The 17,902-nt window shown below is 46.0% G+C and overlaps 1 protein-coding gene across 1 annotated transcript in view; it reads left to right on the top strand.

Annotated features, from left to right (window-relative positions):
* SHFL (shiftless antiviral inhibitor of ribosomal frameshifting) overlaps positions 1 to 17,902 on the top strand; it is a 941,958-nt gene that overhangs the window by 141,379 nt on the left and 782,677 nt on the right. The gene's annotated exons all lie outside the window — the stretch shown is intronic.

The raw sequence follows: 17,902 nt of genomic DNA on the forward strand, positions 1-17,902 counted from the left end.
GTGTCCGCCGCTACCAGCAGGCACCAGCTCCGCATGGAACCCAATGGCGTGGGGGCCGGTGGCACACAAGCGCGGCTGCTCTTTATGTCCTAGGGCAGCGGCGCAGGCAGGCCATAGGTCTTTCACGCTGATTTCAATGCAGGCCAAGCGCCCGCTGCACAGCCGGGGCCGGGCGGGAGCTGCAGGCTACACCCACCGAGGCGGTGCCAGTGGATGGGGTACTTCAGCTCCGGGTGCCGACAGGCTCGGATGTCGCAACCAGCTGCAGGCAAGGGCTCTGATCATGCCACAGCTCTGCGGCAGCCCCGCAGACCACAGGAAGCCTCAGCCGGCAGCACGGCCTCACGCCACACCAAGTTCAGTCGGCCACCATTCAGGAACAGGACGCCGATTTTCCACGGGCTTCAAAGCAGATGAGTCTCAGGTTATTCACTGTGTGTGGTGAACGTTCTGGCTTATGAAGATTAAGAAACACGCCGATTTAGTTGGATTGGCGTTGTTGGTGCACAGAGATAACTAGCTAAGCGGCCATTTTCCAGACAACTCAACAGCAACCCCCCGGTCAAATCCATAATTAACTGTCTCCAAGCTTCTATTCCTCCCTCCTCCTGGTCTGATTTCCTACTTATAGCTTCCTGCCACACCACAGTTTCTGCGTTTGTCCATTTTTAGCAGGTCACTCCATCATACTTGCCGGAGTGGTCTTGTCTGCGTTTTCCATCCCATCGCTATTCTGTGTTTTGCCGATATATATATGCTAAATCCCTCAGTTTACTCACATGTTTAGCTCGGTTATAGGTCAAGGGTTCGAATGAAAAGGATCTAATGACAAAAGGGTCGAATCAAAAGGACCGAAAACAAAGGGTCGATTTTGTAATTTTTTTTTTTTTCGGGGGGGGGATCCCGCCCCCTTCCCCCCCCCGAAACCCTGTTTTTTTTGTGGTAAAAAACACTTTTTATTCCTATACAGAAACCCAAAAAAATATATATATTTAAAAAAAAATTCAACCCTTTTGTTTTAGGTCCTATTGACTCGAACCTATGTAATTTGATCCTTTTGGATTCAAACCTTTGACCTGACACAGTTTAGCTCTCTTAGGCCTTGGGCTTGGGAAACGTCCCAGAAGACAGGCCAGGGGGGTTCCAACTTCCAATGAAATATCCGCTTTTGCTAAAGCCTGGCCACCTCCCCCCAGAATCTACCCATCTCTATGCAGGCACAGAACATATGAATCAGATCTGCATTCACCTCCCCATACTTCGGGCATGATTGCATCACTGTTTGGCTAAATCTTGCTATTCCATCTGTATGCTCTGTGGGTGATATATAGTTTAATCTGTTGGAGCCTTGTGTTTCTGGACACTTTCTTGTGGTACACTATATATGCTAAATCCCTCAGTTTACTCACATGTTTAGCTCGGTTATAGGTCAAGGGTTCGAATGAAAAGGATCTAATGACAAAAGGGTCGAATCAAAAGGACCGAAAACAAAGGGTCGATTTTGTAATTTTTTTTTTTTTTCGGGGGGGGCAGCGCCGCCCGTCCCATCATGGATAATGGCAATCGAGCCCAGAAAGAAATGGAATTTTCTATGCCGTTCGTTTCTCTCGCTGTGTTTCGTGTGTGTTCTGTGTGGGGATCACGATAGATGTCCACCCATAGGTAACGAAACGTATCTAATTCTCATTTAATCGGCAGCACCGGTAGTGCAGGCACAGGCTTCCCAATATAGCCTCCCAATGGAAACAGACTCGACTTTTGTGGACTGTTCTACCCGAGAAAATGGCATAGCGCTCCATCACATCTAGTATATATTGCAAAGTTGTCCATGGGTGCTGTAAGTAAAGAAGCATATCGTCTGCGTACAATGAGATCAAATGCCTACCTCCCAGTGTATCTATCCCGGCTTTCCCATATTCATCCCGCAAATAAATGGCCAGCGGCTCCAATGCCAGAACAAAGAGCATCAGAGACCACAGGCACCCCCTATCTAGCACCCTTACTTAACTGCGTTGTTCTGAAATAATTGTTCCCGTTTTGACGCTGGCTACTGGTTCGTTATATAACGGGTGTACCCATTTAATTTTTGTTGGTCCCATACCAAACCTTTCCAGCACCGATAGCAGCCATGGCCATCTGACCGAATTGAACTGACGCCTTGACTGCATCCAGTGACACCACCACATTGTCGTGTATCGTCTTGAGTACAATCTATCACGTGGTGCAATCTGCGTAAAGTTGTTTTGTTTGTTTGTTTGTTTGTTTGTTTATTTATTTATTGTGCGCACCAGACCCTAGGGTAGCAGGGCGCAAGAGAACAAGGAGGTTTACAGCTTAGTTAACGTTTACAGGTTACAGATTAGTTAACGTTACAGGTTACAGGCATAGTGGACATTTCGAATCTGCAGGGTAGGGCAAGTGCAAGTGCAGATAAGGCGTAGCTAAACAGTCAAATCTATGGCGATCAAACAGTAAAAGCAGGTAAGTACAAACATTATAAGAAGACGTTACGTATAAAGTGACATACGCTATGTCGCATTCTCGATAAGCCATTTTATGGTGTTCTTTCTGAAGTTATTGAAGGTTTGGTCAGATCTGAGTGCAAGGGGTAGGGAGTTCCATAACTGTGCTGCCTTAACTGGGAAGCTGGAACCTCCAATGGTGGCTAGTTTGAATCTGGGCACTAGGAGGCAGTTGGGGCTGGCTGTCCTTGTGAGTCTCGTTGGATTTTTCCTGTTGAAGCGTTCTGAGAGGTATCGGGGAGCTTTGTTGTTTAGGCATTTGTGGATAAGGGACGCAGATTTAAGGTTGATTTTTTCTTGGGTGGAAAGCCATTTGTGTTTTCGTCTTATTTCTGAAATGTGTGCACTTCTGGGGATACTTAGGGCCGCTCTAAGTGCATTGTTTTGGAGCACTTGGATTCTGTGGATGATTTGTTTGGTAGTCCCTATGTAGAGGGCGTTGCAATAATCTAATTTCGATAAAATGAGGGCTCTAGCTAGAATAAGACAGCTGTCCTCTGAAAGGAATGGTTTCCCAGCTCGTATTAACTTGCATGTATAGGCAGTGGAAGATGACAGTGAGTTCACCTGTTTGGTGAAAGATAGTGTCGCATCAAGGTAAAAACCTAGGGTTTTTACTTCTCTGGCGACCTTGATAGTGTTGCCATCGATGATGAAGGCGGAGTAGTTTTGGTTAAGTTTGGAGATACGGGCTGCCGTGCCCAGGATGATGAGCTCTGTTTTGTCATCGTTCAAGCATAGGCCATGGTTGGCCATCCATGCCTGAACGATGCTATAGACTCTATTCACCAGAGCCAGATCTTCGACGTAATCCCCAGTAAGTGGTAAGAGAATCTGAGTATCATCTGCATAGTTAGTGTAGGTGATACCCAGATTATCAAGATCGTCAAAGAGTGGCTTGGTGAAGATGTTATAGAGTGTCGGCGAGACGCAGGATCCCTGGGGCAATAGTAATAGTAATATTTATATTCGGGACATATCCCGTCTGGTCTGAGTGTATAAGCTTAGCTATAATCGGTTTGAGTCTGAGCGCCATCACTGATGTGAGAATCTTCCCATCCTGATTCACCAACAACAGGGGTCTATACGAGCCACAATCTATATCTGGTTTATTTGGTTTCAGGAGGGGTACTATTAACGACGCTCTTAAGGATTCAGGCAATCTGCCCGTTTCCATTGATTCATTCATTTCCAGCAGTGGTGTTAGAATATCTGCCTTGTATTCTTTATAAAATTCACTTGGGAGCCCATCTGCCCTAGGGACTTTGCCTGTCGGCAGTTCTTTGATCACATATTCCAATTTCTCTATAGTAATGGGGACTTCCAATTTGTCTCGTTCTTCCGTACTTATCTTGTGTAGGCTAATCTCAGACAGTGCTTCCCGTATCTCTGCCACGTCACACTCTGAATTATATTCATACAACCGCTTATAATATTCAAAGAAACATTTGTTTACCCCTTCTTGAGTTTCGTGCAACCCTCCTTCCATTCCTGACACTGCTCTGACCGGTTCCCGTTTGTGCTTGCTCTTGTAGAGCCAGACTAGAAATTGCCCTGGCTTGTCTCCTTCTGCGTTTTGTCTCTCAACGTATTTCCTATAGCTTAAATTACTCAATCTATCCCAGTGCCTCCGACATTCCTGGTGTAAGTGGGTCACCTCCTGTGCTCCTTCTAGGGATCTGTCTCCTTTTTGCACTATAGCTTCTAACTTGCCCTCTGTCACCTGTAAATCTCTTAAAATAACATCTTTCATTCCTTTCGATTTTGACATGGCCGCCCCTCTCACCACTCCCTTAAAGCCCCTCACAGTGTACCTGCTGACCTCGCCCTGCCCTAATTATGCTTGAAGTATTCCTTAATTTCCTCAGATGTTCCCGAAACCCGGTATCTGAGTGCTTCCTCCCTGAGTCTCCATGTCAGAATCCTGGCTCGGTGGGAGGGGGGCGGGAGAGAGCCTGCTATGTAACCACCAAAGGAGCATGGTCCGAGAGGAACCTAGCTTTGTAGTCTGCTTGTACAAACTCTCCTCCCACAAACACGTAATCCAACCTTGTGTAAAGATTCATGGGAGCATTATAGTTAGAATATCCCCACTCCTGCTGAAGTAGTATTCGCCACACGTCTTCCTCCTTAAGTGCGTGCAGCAACGTGTTCAATGCTTCCGCTGCCGGGGCTGAATGAACCAATTGGCCATCTGGCCTGTCCATTACCGGGTCCGGCGTGCAATTAAAATCTACTCCCCATCCCTGTACTGGCCTATCTTAGTATACAAGGATCGGAAATATACAGGTGTATCGTGATTGGTGGCATATGTATTAACAATGCATATATCTCTGTTTTCCACTTTCCCCCGCAGTATGGTCATTCTGCCATCAGTATCTAGGTAGGTCTGGAGGACCTTGAACAGGATTGCTGATGCTACCTAGATGAGCACTCCGTTGCCATATGCCGAATATGTAGAAAACAGGGTCACTCCTCTCCACTTTCGCACCAAGGTGTCCTTTCTATCATTGGTCAGGTGCGTTTCTTGCAGTAGGGCTATATCAATTTTTTTGCATCTTAAATATGCTTGATATAGTAATTCAAACCCCAAACATTCCTGATTGCTATCTTAAATTCACCCATCCTCTTCAAGCATCAGCACCCTCACCCTCCAGTTTTTCTGTCCACCCTCCTCCTGAGTGAGTGACTGTAGGCCAACTTCCCTCCTACTATCCCAACTTCCCCACCCTCCCTCTCCCCAACGGTTCTCAACTTTTGCCCAGCTTCGAATCCAAGGCTCAGGCATCCCAGAATCTCTCCCCAAACCTGGCTAACTGCCGCTGTGCGGAGTGCAGCGGGAGGATACTGAACTAAAAGTGAGCTCCAGTGTTTCCTGCATCTAGCTAACCATACTTTAGTATTTAGTTTTCTAATTCAAATTCCTATGTTTAATCATTACATAACAGCTACTGAGCTGTTTTAGTGTACAGTATTGAAGCAATGCAGGTTCACTTATCACTTCCGCCTCTCGTCTGATCATCCGTCTCCGACGGAAAGGTCAGTGTGTCCATCCATTTATGCACAGCATCGTGAGTCTAAAAAAAAGGACCTTCATCTTTACTGGGTATAGTAGCATGTATTTAAGATTGGCTGCTTGCATCCTCTTCTTGACCGACACGTAGTTCATTCTCTGCTTCTGCACCAAGAAAGTATAATCTGTGTACGCCGTGATTGGATTGTTGCCGATGCTCTGCTTATCATTCCACGTTTCTGAAAATGTTCAAGTCTTCAAATCGGTATCTACCACCTTTTCACCCACCTTACACGAGCTTCAACCGGAGTCCTTAGTAGCTCCCCAGTGTGTCTGCTCCTGGTTACCTTCGTGGTCACCACCACACACTGGTTGGTGTCATGTGTGGGTTTTTTTTCTGATCTCGCCGATCTGCCTGCACATTTGAACTGGGCCGTACTGTTCCAGGGGGGCTATTATTCTCCCCACCTCGGCCGATACAGATGACCACTTCCACCTTTATCCTCTGCAATGGCTGTAGTATTAGTATATTTTGAGGTGCCCAGGCCTTCAGCGTATTTGAAATTTCGTACTCCTGTCCCTTTATCTTACTCGTTAGGCCGCACCTCTGTGTCTCACTGTGACCACGTGGCAGCTCTTACTGTTGTGGTGCTTGTTCTTCCACACGCGTATGGGTTGGCACACTCACCCGAGTGATTCCATATACCCGCATGTTCTGTGTCTCTTCTTCAGCACATCTTTTATTTTATTTTTTTAGGGAACTCGCCTGTGTTATGATATTACTTGCTTGCGCTGCATTTAGGGTTCCTCTGCGCTCTGATAATCATGTTGGTTACAGTCATCCAGACTCTGTACCCCGCAGCTGTTGCACCTTCAAACGTGTCCTTTATATCTTGCAAGTTTTTCTTGCAGAGTCCCGCTCTGTGTCTTTTCTGCAATGTCCAATTTTACCTTTCACAATGAGGTCTGCGACTACTCCGGTGTGTGTCGTTGCAAATGCCACCGGCAGAGTTAGCGTGCTGGCAGCCGGGTATGCGCCGGCCCTCCCCTTTCTCATTCCATGTGACATGATGAGACTGCCGGTCCCTTTCTGCTACTCCCTTGTCGTGCGAACTCCGGTGGCAGGGTATGTCACCCTGGATATGTTCCGCCCTTAGGTGTGGACCATCTCTTCGTACCTTCCCTGAAGCGGCTCCAGTGTCATTCAGTACGATGAGATCGGCCTGCCTGCCACAGTGTTCCAATGTGGCATTGACTGCAGACTTGAGTTGTATGCAGCTACTTTGTATCACAGTGATTTCATTTATCACCCTGGCCCTCCAGCGAAATCCTTTGTTCTGAGCCAGTCGCCATTTTGTTGCCAATATTTATTTTCTCGAAATTCACTGTCAGCACTACAGTTCACTGTGCTGGTCTGTGCATTCTGTCCAGTGCACATTCATACATCAGCTGCTCCGACTTCAGACAAAATAGCTTAGTTTAATTGTATCTTCACACCAGGATCATTCAGGACCAGCAGGAGCACAGTGGAAACACCTCTTATCTCTATAGCCGCGCCCCCCAAGTTGCAAGTAATGCTTGAAGTGCTTTTTACTCCTTATTTGGAGCCCTGGTGAAGCATTTTGTATTAAACCCCCCCCCCCCCACACCTGTGTTCCCGTTGGATCCTCTTTGCAGGTGGCCAGGGAAAGGCCATTGCTTTTGGATCTTACCACTGGGGAAGGACAAACTAGGGCTGTGGGGGTAATCACCGAGATAGAGGGTCCTGAGGAATTGGAGGTGGGATACCCATGGGTGAGCCACAGTATTTCATATCTGCCTTTCCAAAAAGAATCTCTATACCAGACAATGTTGTGGGATATTGTTCATCTAGTCCCATGATCTCTGAGAAGGGCAGGAACCAGTATTACACCAGACAGGTTAAACGAAGGAAGGGTAGAGATAAGATATGTAAGAATAGATCTCAGTATCCCTAATATCCCCAGGATAGTCTCCCTGATCCTACCCTGACCTTTATGGGTAATTATAAATGTGTTCCACTACTTTCCTCATTTAAACTGTACGACAAAACTGAGACAAAGAAGAAACAACTAGGAGCAATGAAGATTGCCTCCATTACCCATTAAAGTAATGGGACGAAGAATAGGCATGTCCCACTAATTCATTTAATTATGGTCAGGCAAGACAAACCCATGACAACCACCGGTATCCTGTTAGCCCAACACAGGTGTATAAAAGCTGTGGGAACAGACCAAGAGTCGGAATCCGAGCGCGAGAACCAGAGTGAAAGCCGAAGGAGAGGGTAAGCTGAAACTCCAGAGGAAACCCTTTGGATCCCACTGGACTGGGAATGAGGGTTGAAGATCCCATTCATGGCGAGCAGCAGGTGCTGTATGCAGGCGGAGGTGAAGCTCTGTTAATTAGCCGACGAGTGCGAAGACAAGAGCCCGGTTATTTGGCAGACCTTCGAGAGAAAGAAGCAAAGCAAAGGAGCGGCCGAGACTGGGTAAGCGTCGGGGACACTTTTATAATATCCGTGGCGCTCAAAGGTGTCTGTGCAGATAAAGTTCCATGTATTATGACTGATGCACACAAAGTAAGTGACAGTAACGTCCTGAATGAAACGAATTATGCTGCTTCTATTGAATACCGAACTGAATGAAATATATTGAGTCAAGTGAAATAAGTAAATGCAAGATTTTGCAATGCACAAAAAGGACCAAGTAGCTCATATTGAAGATTGAATTGACTGAAATAAGTGAAAAGAACTGTTTTTGAATACCATGGTGATTGAAGGAACAAAAGCACATTTACTGCACTTTGTTTGGAAGACAGCAAGTAAGCTGACCTTTATTTTGAATACAGAAATGAAAGGGCAGAAGCCAAAAGATATTTGTCATATGAATGCTATGGTGTAAGATGAACCAACCTTAATGAACATTGAAGTGAAAATCAAAAGGAAGCTAAGGAAGCTAAATGGAAGGAAATATACTGTCTGTCAAAATTGAAGCTGCACTTTAAGAAACAAACCATTAAGTCTAATGTTGAACTTTGAAGGAAACCCGATTCTGTTTGTGTGGTCTGAACCTGTGCGAAGACCAGAGAATTCCTGTATGTCAACAAGGAAGCTTGCTGTGGTGAAAACAGAAAAATAACTCTTGATAATCTTCAGACTTGGGGAAGGGAACCCGGAGTTGTGCAAGTCCAGTTCAAAGACTCAAAGCTTCAACATATTCCTTTTGATATTGACTTTAAGGTTGGGGAAGGGAACCCTGAGTTTTCGTGTCTTGAAACAGCGTTACCTTTGTTAGGCAGAAACCTGTGCAGTTCCCTTAGGGACCACTGCAAAAGATTTAGGACTACAGGTGTTTGGCAGTAAACCCACTTGGTAGCAGTCTGTACCACACAGATTCACTTGGTAGCTGTGGCTGAGCAGTCAGACTTCCCTCAAGAAGAGTTAGGCAGTATGCAGAGTATACACAATAGGTACAGAGAACACAGTAGCACAAACAAACACTGACCAGAGCTTTGGTGTTAAAGTATATAATTATGTATTTAAAGACACACTTGGGATTTACACTAGCAAAAAAACAAGGTAAGTAAATTCAGCACACAGTCACTATCATATATATACATCCCAGTCTTAGTGAGAAAAGCCACATATTTTCAGACAGATGTGAGCGCTTAACATAAGATGACACTCTAATAAGTTATAAAGAAAGGGAGGGAAAAAGGCAGAGTTAAGGAAGCACACAAGTTTCAATACTTTGAAAAAGAACCACAGTAAGGCAGGATAGGCAGAGTTCTACTGGAGAGCCAGGAAGTCAATTGGAAGGCCCACTCTTGGAGAGAGCAAGCAGGGGTTATGCCCAAAGAGTCTTGTAGATAGTTCGCACAAAAAGGGTGACAGTAAAGTCAGGCAAAGTTAGCTAGGTTGTCCCAGGCTAGCCCAGGTTAGAAAATCGAGGCTTTACTGTCACCCCAAACGATCTGTCGCAAGGGAAGCCAGGCGGGACACAGTACCTTAAGTGTGAAGGAAGCTCCAGCGGGGGCAGTTGTTCCTGGCAGCAGGTGCAAGTCGGCGTTTCGTCCAGAGGAAGAAGAGGTCTCGCCGTGGAGGGAAGATGAAGGTCGTTGCACTGCCGGGGAAGAAACCAGACACAGATTTCTTCGGTTAAAAGGTACTACACTTTTCTTTGCGGTATTTGTAAACCGTGGTATTCCGGTTGCCGGGGGTGCTTGGCACGGGCAAGGTGGCCACGAGATGCTCCAGGAAGGTGAAAAGAAGGCAAAACTGGTTATCCCCACCAGTCAAAGGAAGAATACGCTCCGGACTGGAGATCTCCTCTGTCGTCGGGAAAAGTGGTGAGACGGTTCAGCAGGGCTCCACCGGTGGTGTTGTCGTTGCAGGTCAGCTCAGCTTCTCCCTCCTCGGATTCTTAGGTCCTGTGGCGACTTCTGAAGTTCCAGTCCCCAAAGCCCTGCTTTTATGCAGCACACCCCCATTCACTCAGCCTAGCTGTCAATCAAACATGCTAAGTGGTGAGCCGGCCGGCTCACCACTTGGGCCAATCACACAAGAGTGCGACTTGAGTTACCAAGGTAACTCAGTCCAGGGTGCCTAAACCCCCTCCCACACCCCCTGTGGTACCCAGACAGAGTGGCACCACTTTTGGAGGCTTCTGTGGAGAAGCCCGCCAAAAAGTGGAACAAAGGGCTCGACTTGGGTTGGAGTCACAGAAGAAAACACAAACGCCATTTTAGAATCGAGTTCTGGCAAAAAATACCAACCGGTGAATTAATATTAATTAAATAAACCGGCGCTATGTTCGAGGCTATAAGAATTAAATAATTAAAGTTGGTAGCCTCGAACAATGGGAAAATCCCAAAGAGATCTATTCGCGGTCGAATATAAAAAGTAGTATCCACTGCCACCAGCCAAAACTCAATCAGGGGGGATGGAGACGTGCCCCCTCGAACAACAGACCCTGGGGCAATCGAATTGCCCCGACCAGTACGTCCACAATATGATGGTTTGCACTGGTTTCTGTTCATAATTTGGGACTAGTAAAGCCAATGGTGACTTTACATGCCCTGGGAGACAGTAGTCAGTCCCAGGGTATGGAGTCTATGCTGGGGGTCGCTACGACACCCCTGGGTTACGGTGGGTGCTGTGTAATCCACGTCAAAAACACATGAGACCCTATGGAGTAAAATACCCCATAGCCCATAAAACACATGGAAAGATAAAGGAACGCCTCAAATCATGTCTAAGAGTGGGAGTAAAAAAGTCTCACTCTTAGCAGGAGAGAAAAAAATAAACCCCAAAAATCCAGCAAAGCTGCTGGGGGACTCACTAGGTTTGAGAAATTAGCCTTTACGGAGAATTCTCCCTAACAACCTTGTAACTGTGTTGAACTTGGGAAAGGGCACACTAGCCTTTATTAAACGGCATTTCCTCTAATATTCAAAGGAGGAGAAATTGAACTTCGTGGTGAACTTAGTGACATTTGGGAGAGAAGGCTGACGAGTAAGCCAGAGCTTGAAGTAGCTCCGAACTTTGTTTGCAACTCTATTTGAGTTGATGTCCCTACAAATGTTTGTATTAGTTGTGAGGGCAAGTGTAGGTTTTTAACACTGACAGATTTTTATGTTGAACTTACTGACTTTCCTTAGTTTCTTTAGGTAGGGAAATCCCACCTTAGTATATGGCAAGTTAGGCCTTAATCCATCCTGACTTGTATTTAATAAAACATTGTTCATTTGTGTATTCAAAATAAAGGTCAGCTTACTTGCTGTCTTCCAAGCAAAGTGCAGTAAATGTGCTTTTGTTCACTTCAATCGCCATGGTATTCAAAAACAGTTCTTTTCACTTATTTCAGTCAATTCAATCTTCAATATGAGCTACTTGCTATAATTTACAAGTCGGCTATGACTATTTCACACTTGGAGAAACTAGACTGGGATGAAAACACCCAGTCGGGGTTTTCTCAATTTCGGTGTCACATACCCAAACTATGAAAGTACTGCTGGGCTACAGAACTTTCTAGAATTATTAGATGCCCACCTCACATTATGGGGGAGCAAATATAAAGACATACTATGTCTAGGAGATTGGAATATTTGGCTAGAAAATGATAACTTGCATCCACATCATGCTGCGCTGATGCAACTCTTAGACAATCATGATCTGGAGCTTATTACTAGGGAACCCTCCCACAAGAAGGGATACTGCCTAGATCTTTTTGCAGCAAGAGGGGGTGTCGTTCAATTTGGAGAGACTATTCCACTCCTATGGTCCGATCACTACTTACAATTAGAGACTATTAGAGAAATAGGACATCGGAGGGGAAAAGGACGGGAGACTGCACCAATTTGGTGCCGGAAGATGTCCGACTTAGAAAAAATTCCAGGGAAGGAAATTGAAGACCAATTGGCATGCCTGGATACCAATATGACATGTGAAGAATTTTTTAGTAAGGGGGAAATCTGTTAAGGGTAATTTGTGATAAATACGCCCCACTTAGACTTAAGACAGTTAAAAAATCCAAATCTTGGTATTCCCCAACACTGGGCCTTATGCGGAAACAAGTTCACCAGGCGAATAAACTCTGGAGATCCTCTAAAGTAGTTGAAGACGCAGTGAAGGCGAGAGCCTGAATAAAAGATTATAAAAATCCCCTTTTTGTGGCCAAAAAAAACTTCCTTCAAGAAGAAATTAAGCTATCGGGTAATCAGGCAAAAGCCCTGTTCAATGTAGTGGCAAGGTTCAGGAACCCAGAATGGATGGCAGTACCGACTGCCGACTCTAAGGAACAGGCAAATAAGTTCAATGATTTTTTTGAAAAAAAAAATCATTGACATTCAGAAAAGCATCACTGAATTGATAACTGCGGAAGAATGGGGAGAATCTGGAGAAGAGGGAGAAGTAGTAGAAAGCCATGAAACCGAGGAGAACTTTCGCTTCAAACCTATTGAGAAGGAAAATATAGAAGCTTTAATACTCAAGTTAAAACCCACTAAGGACTTGGCTTTTCCTATACCAGCATGTACCGCTATTCGTTTAGCAGCCAACCTCGCCCCTTTTTTAACAATTTTTATAAATAAATCCCCATCAGATAGCTATGTTCCTTGCTCACTTAAGCGAGCGGGGGTAAAACCGCTATTAAAAAAGCCCAGGTTGGACCCCATGATACTAAAAAATTACCATCCTGTGGCTAATCTATGCTGGCCTACTAAAATTCTTGAAAAAATTGTTTGTAACCAATTCCAGCAGTTCGTCGACAATAGAGACATCTTGGACGAACACCAATCTAGATTTCGCCCTAATCATGGGACAGAGACTGCCTTACAGGCAGTCCAGGATGACCTACTAGAAGCTGCGGACAGAGGAAGCAACACAATACTGTTGATGGTAGATCTGTCGGCAGCATTCGACACAATCAACCACAAAATTATACTCCAACGAATTGGAAGTATAGGCAGAGCAGCTAAAGTTGTAGTGGATTGGTTTGATTCCTTCCTACAAGACAGAACTCAACAGGTGGCCCTGGGAGCCTTCCTCTCAGAGTTAATACAACTGAGATGTGGAGTCCCCCAAGGCTCAGCGCTTTCACCTCTGATTTTCAACCTATATATTCGACCACTGTTTGACATCCTGAGGAAACACGGTCTACGTTTCCACTCTTATGCCGACGATACGCAAATCTATGTGGCGACAGATAATCTACCGGAGGCATTTGAAAGGATAGACCGGTGTATGCAAGATGTCAAAAAATGGATGGCTTGCAACCAGTTACAGCTCAATGCAGCCAAAACGGAGGTAATCCTGTTCAGATCAGAGAACAAAAACGGAGAGGAAGGAACCCACATAACTCCACAGATCTTAGGTGAAAACATCCCGTTCTCTAGGAAAGTAAAAAATCTTGGTTGCATCTGGCAAGAAAACCTGGCCAGTGAAGCACAAGTTGGGCCAAACATAAAAGCAGTATATTACGCCCTGCGCTTGCTTAGGAACGTACTTCCTTTTTTAACACCCCAAGTTCCGCCAGTGGTGGGAGCGTTGGTAAATGCCCATCTTGACTATTGTAACAGTCTCGTGACTGTTTCCTATGAAACAAATGTCAAGACTACAAAAGGCCCAGAATGCGGCAGTGAGGTTAACTGCCAACCTGGGCAAAAGAGATCACGTTTCTACATCTCGGAAAGCATTCCACTGGCTGATGGTGGAGGACCGTATTAAATTCAAGGTGGCGTGTCAGGTTTATAAATGTTACCACAAACTCGCACCCAGATACCTGAACACGAGAATCGACCAGTATTTTTTTTTAAAACAATTTTATTAATTTTAATCAAACAAAACAACAATACAACCAAACACACAGTGCATTTCACATCCAAATAATTATATCAGTTCTTTAATCTTGGTCACTGCTTTCCCCCCCACCCCCCATTCATGAGCCAGTCTGTTCATCGTTCTGTGTCCGCCGCACGCGGCGGGGTCTCGCTTCCTATAGATTCTGACCACTCTTGTATTGTTCCAAACAATTCTGCTATTAATGATTTCCATGCCATCAGGGTCCCTGTCTCCTCCCCCCCCTACAGTGTTCGATTCTTGCCATACCATTGTTTCCGCCTCTGCCCATTTCTGCAACTCGCTCCACCCGCGGCCTGTGACAAGTCTTCCATCCCATGGCAATCCTTCGTTTAGCCAGCACATATGCCAGATCTTTCAGTTTACCGACATGCTTAAGTTTTGATGATCTGGGGAACCCTCCCAGCAAGCAGGCCCAGGCCGTATCTATAATTAACGTAACCCCCTTCTCGGCTAGCTTTTGTGCCACTTCTCCCCAGAAACGCTCAATTACTGGGCAAGACCAAAACCTATGTGTCATATCAGCATTCTCCTCGCCACATTTGGGACATGCTTGTCGTCCAGCGTTATCAAACTTGGATATCCTCATAGGCGTCATATATGCTCTGTGCGTTATATATAGTTGTATTTGTTTTAGTCTGGCATTCCTTAACACCTTCTTATGGTATCCCAGTGCCCGTTCCCACATCCCATCCTCTATCCGGGTTCCCTTTTCCGCCTCCCAATCTAGTCTCAATTGCATCAAGTCCTTCCCAACCTTAGACATCACCATCTCATACAACCTAGAAATCTCATGTCCCCCATCCGATATATCATATATTGCCTCTAGGCTGGCATCTGGTTCTTCTTCCAATACTGTTTCAGGCCACGTTTCCCAGATTTTCTGCACAATTCTGTGGTATGTGATGAACTGGCCCGCATGCAATCCTGTTTCCCCCTCCAGGGCCTCAAAGTCCAAAATGGCCCCCACCTGCCAGACGTCTCCTAAAGTTATTAGCCCCACCGATTCCCAATGGGTCCTGATTATCGCCCTTGACTACTTATCTTCCCCTGTCAACGCGACTAGCGGTACCTGCTGGGAGCATGGAAATGGGTTCTCCATCATCCGGCATGCCCGACACAACATCAGCCACCTGAGCAGCATCATCATCCGGGGGCGCTCACTCATTTCGGACTTGGGCAGCCAGATCATCTCTCTCAAGTGAAATGGGGTACAGTCATGTCCAAATAGCCAAGATTCAGGGGTCGCCTCATCTGAAAGCCACTGAGCCACATATTGCAGCTGACTTGCTACGTAATACACCTCAAAATTTGGCAGTTTTATCCCCCCTTTTTCATAAAAGTTCTGCAGCTTCCATAGCGCCACTCTGTATCGGGTACCATGCCACAAGAAATCCCTATACATACTGTTGAGTTTGGCAAAGAACTTCTTAGGTATCATGTATGGAATATTGCTAAAATAATGCAAAAGCCTAGGCAGGACCACCATTTTTAGCATTGCACCCCGTCCCATCATTGCTAAGGGCAACTTAACCCAAAATAGCATACACTTCTCGATTTTCTTGAGTGCCACCTCAGTGTTATGCTTGTGCTCCTCCTCCACCGCATGGTACACGTCTACCCCAAGATACCGGAAAGAACTAACCTCCCATGGTATTTGTAACACTGGTAACTGTCTCTCAGGGGTTCCCTTATAGTCGCCTAGCGAAAACATACTAGATTTTCGGGGATTTACCGCTATCCCAGACAGCCATGCATACCTCGCCATCACCTCCAGTATGTACTGGAGATTTTCCTCTGGATACTTTAAGTATAGCAACAGGTCATCTGCTTATAAGGAGATCAGATGTCGTTCTCCCCCTACTTCAATACCTATCATATCATATTGCTGTCTGAGATATATTGCAAGGGGTTCCAGGGCTAATATATAGAGCATCGGGGACCAAGGGCACCCCTGCCTAGTGCTTCTTATACCCACCTCATATAACCGGGCCCCATACCATACTTCTCCAAGGTCGCCAGCAACCACGGCCACTTGACCGAGTCGAAAGCTTTGACCGCATCTAAGGACACGATCGCCATTTCGCCCTCAGCCGTACTTCCCCATTCAACAACCCATCGGAGTCGCCTATGATTATGAGTTATATTCCTATTCGGGACATAGCCCATCTGGTCAGGGTGTATTAGCTTGCTAATCACTCTCTGCAATCTGTTTGCCAGGACAGCCGTCAATATCTTGCTGTCCTGATTCAACATTGAGAGAGGTCTGTAAGAGCCGCAACTGTGTGCAGGTTTATTAGGCTTGGGAAGCGATTATGACCGCCTCTCTAAGTGATTCCGGCAACCGTACCACCTCAAGCGCTTCATTGAGCATTTCTAACATCAGGGGGAGCACTTCCTCCCTGTATGTCTTATAAAATTCACTCAGAGTCCATCCGCCCCTGGGGTCTTGCAGGTAGGTAACTTCCTCACCACTTCTTCTAACTCCTCCAGGGTGATTGGTGCATCTAGCTCCTCCCTTTCCTCCTCACTTATCATGGGTAGTCCTATGTCTTCTAACGTTCCCATAATTTCCTCTCGGCTACCCCCCATTTTGTCTGCATACAACACTTTATAATATTCTGCGAACTCCTCGTTGACACCCTCTTGAGTGTCCACTACGCTACCATCTTCCCTCATTATCGTTCTAATCGGGGATCTGGGAACCTCGCTCTTGTAAAGCCACGCTAACAACCGTCCTGTTTTATCCCCTCCCGCATGCTGTCTCTCAATGTACTTTTTATAGTTAAGGTTGCAGAGCCTCTCCCAGTGTTCTGCACATTGCTGCTGCAGCCCAAGTACCCGCTCCATATTTTCAAATCCGCCATTTAATACTCCCTCTGGTTCCTCTTCCGTCCGTCGTAGGTCAGCTAGAACCCCGCCCTGCAGGCCCTTTGCTTTTGATATGGCAGCCCCTTGCATCACTACCTTAAAGGCTTCCCATAATGTACTTGCCGAGTCAACGCTACCCGTGTTCTCCTCAAAGTAATTGCCAATCTCCTCCCTTATATCTTCTCTAAAGACTGGATCCTTGAGCGCCTCAGCACAAAGGCGCCACGTCAGGATCCGTGCCCTCGGGGGGCGATACTGCCAACCCAGGACCAATGGCGAGTGATCTGAGAGGACCCTCGCCTTATATTCTACCTGAGTAACCTCTGCTATTACATCCGACGTGGCAAAGACGTAGTCCAGCCTCGTATGTAGCTGTTGAGGGGCAGAGTAATGCGAGTATTGTCTATCTTGGAGGTATCTAGTTCTCCACACATCTACCAGACGAAAGTCGTTTAGCAGTGTCTGTAGTGCTTTCGCCGCTGGGGAAGGTCTATCAATCTTACCATCCAATCTGTCTATGTTAGGATTTAATCACAGTTAAAATCACCACCCCAAATCACTGTACTACCCATACATATGCCGAGGTTGGCATTCAGAGTCCTGAAATATGCTGCTGTATCCCGATTGGGGGCATATGTATGTACAATGCTTATTTCCTTATTCTCCACCAACCCTCTCAGCATGACCATCCTCCCATCCGTCTCCGCCACCTCCTGCAATGGGTGAAACGGAACATGCAGCGCCACCCAGATTAGTACTCCCCAGGCATACGCAGAGTATGTTGAGCCCACCACCACCCCTTTAGAATCGACCAGTATTACCCTACCAGAGACCTCCGTTCAGGAGACAAACTCCTGCTATGTGTCCCTCGGACAAAATACACCTCTAAAGGAGACGGGAGGTTCTCCTTATTCGGCCCCAAGCTGTGGAATCGGCTGCCTTTTGGCATTCGTTCATGCACTACACTGGCAGCATTCAGAAAGGAATGAAAAACATTCCTATTCAAATGAACTTAAGTAACCATGGTGACCCTAAGCCGCCACAGCTAAACATATAACATATAGTTAACATCTGCGCCCGAATGCAATTGCTTGCTTGGTGCGCGTAAGAAATGAATCAAAA

Source organism: Ambystoma mexicanum, chromosome 3q (assembly GCF_040938575.1).
Source record: "Ambystoma mexicanum isolate Mex_15411 chromosome 3q, UKY_AmexF1_1, whole genome shotgun sequence".
Lineage (NCBI taxonomy): Eukaryota > Metazoa > Chordata > Amphibia > Caudata > Ambystomatidae > Ambystoma > Ambystoma mexicanum.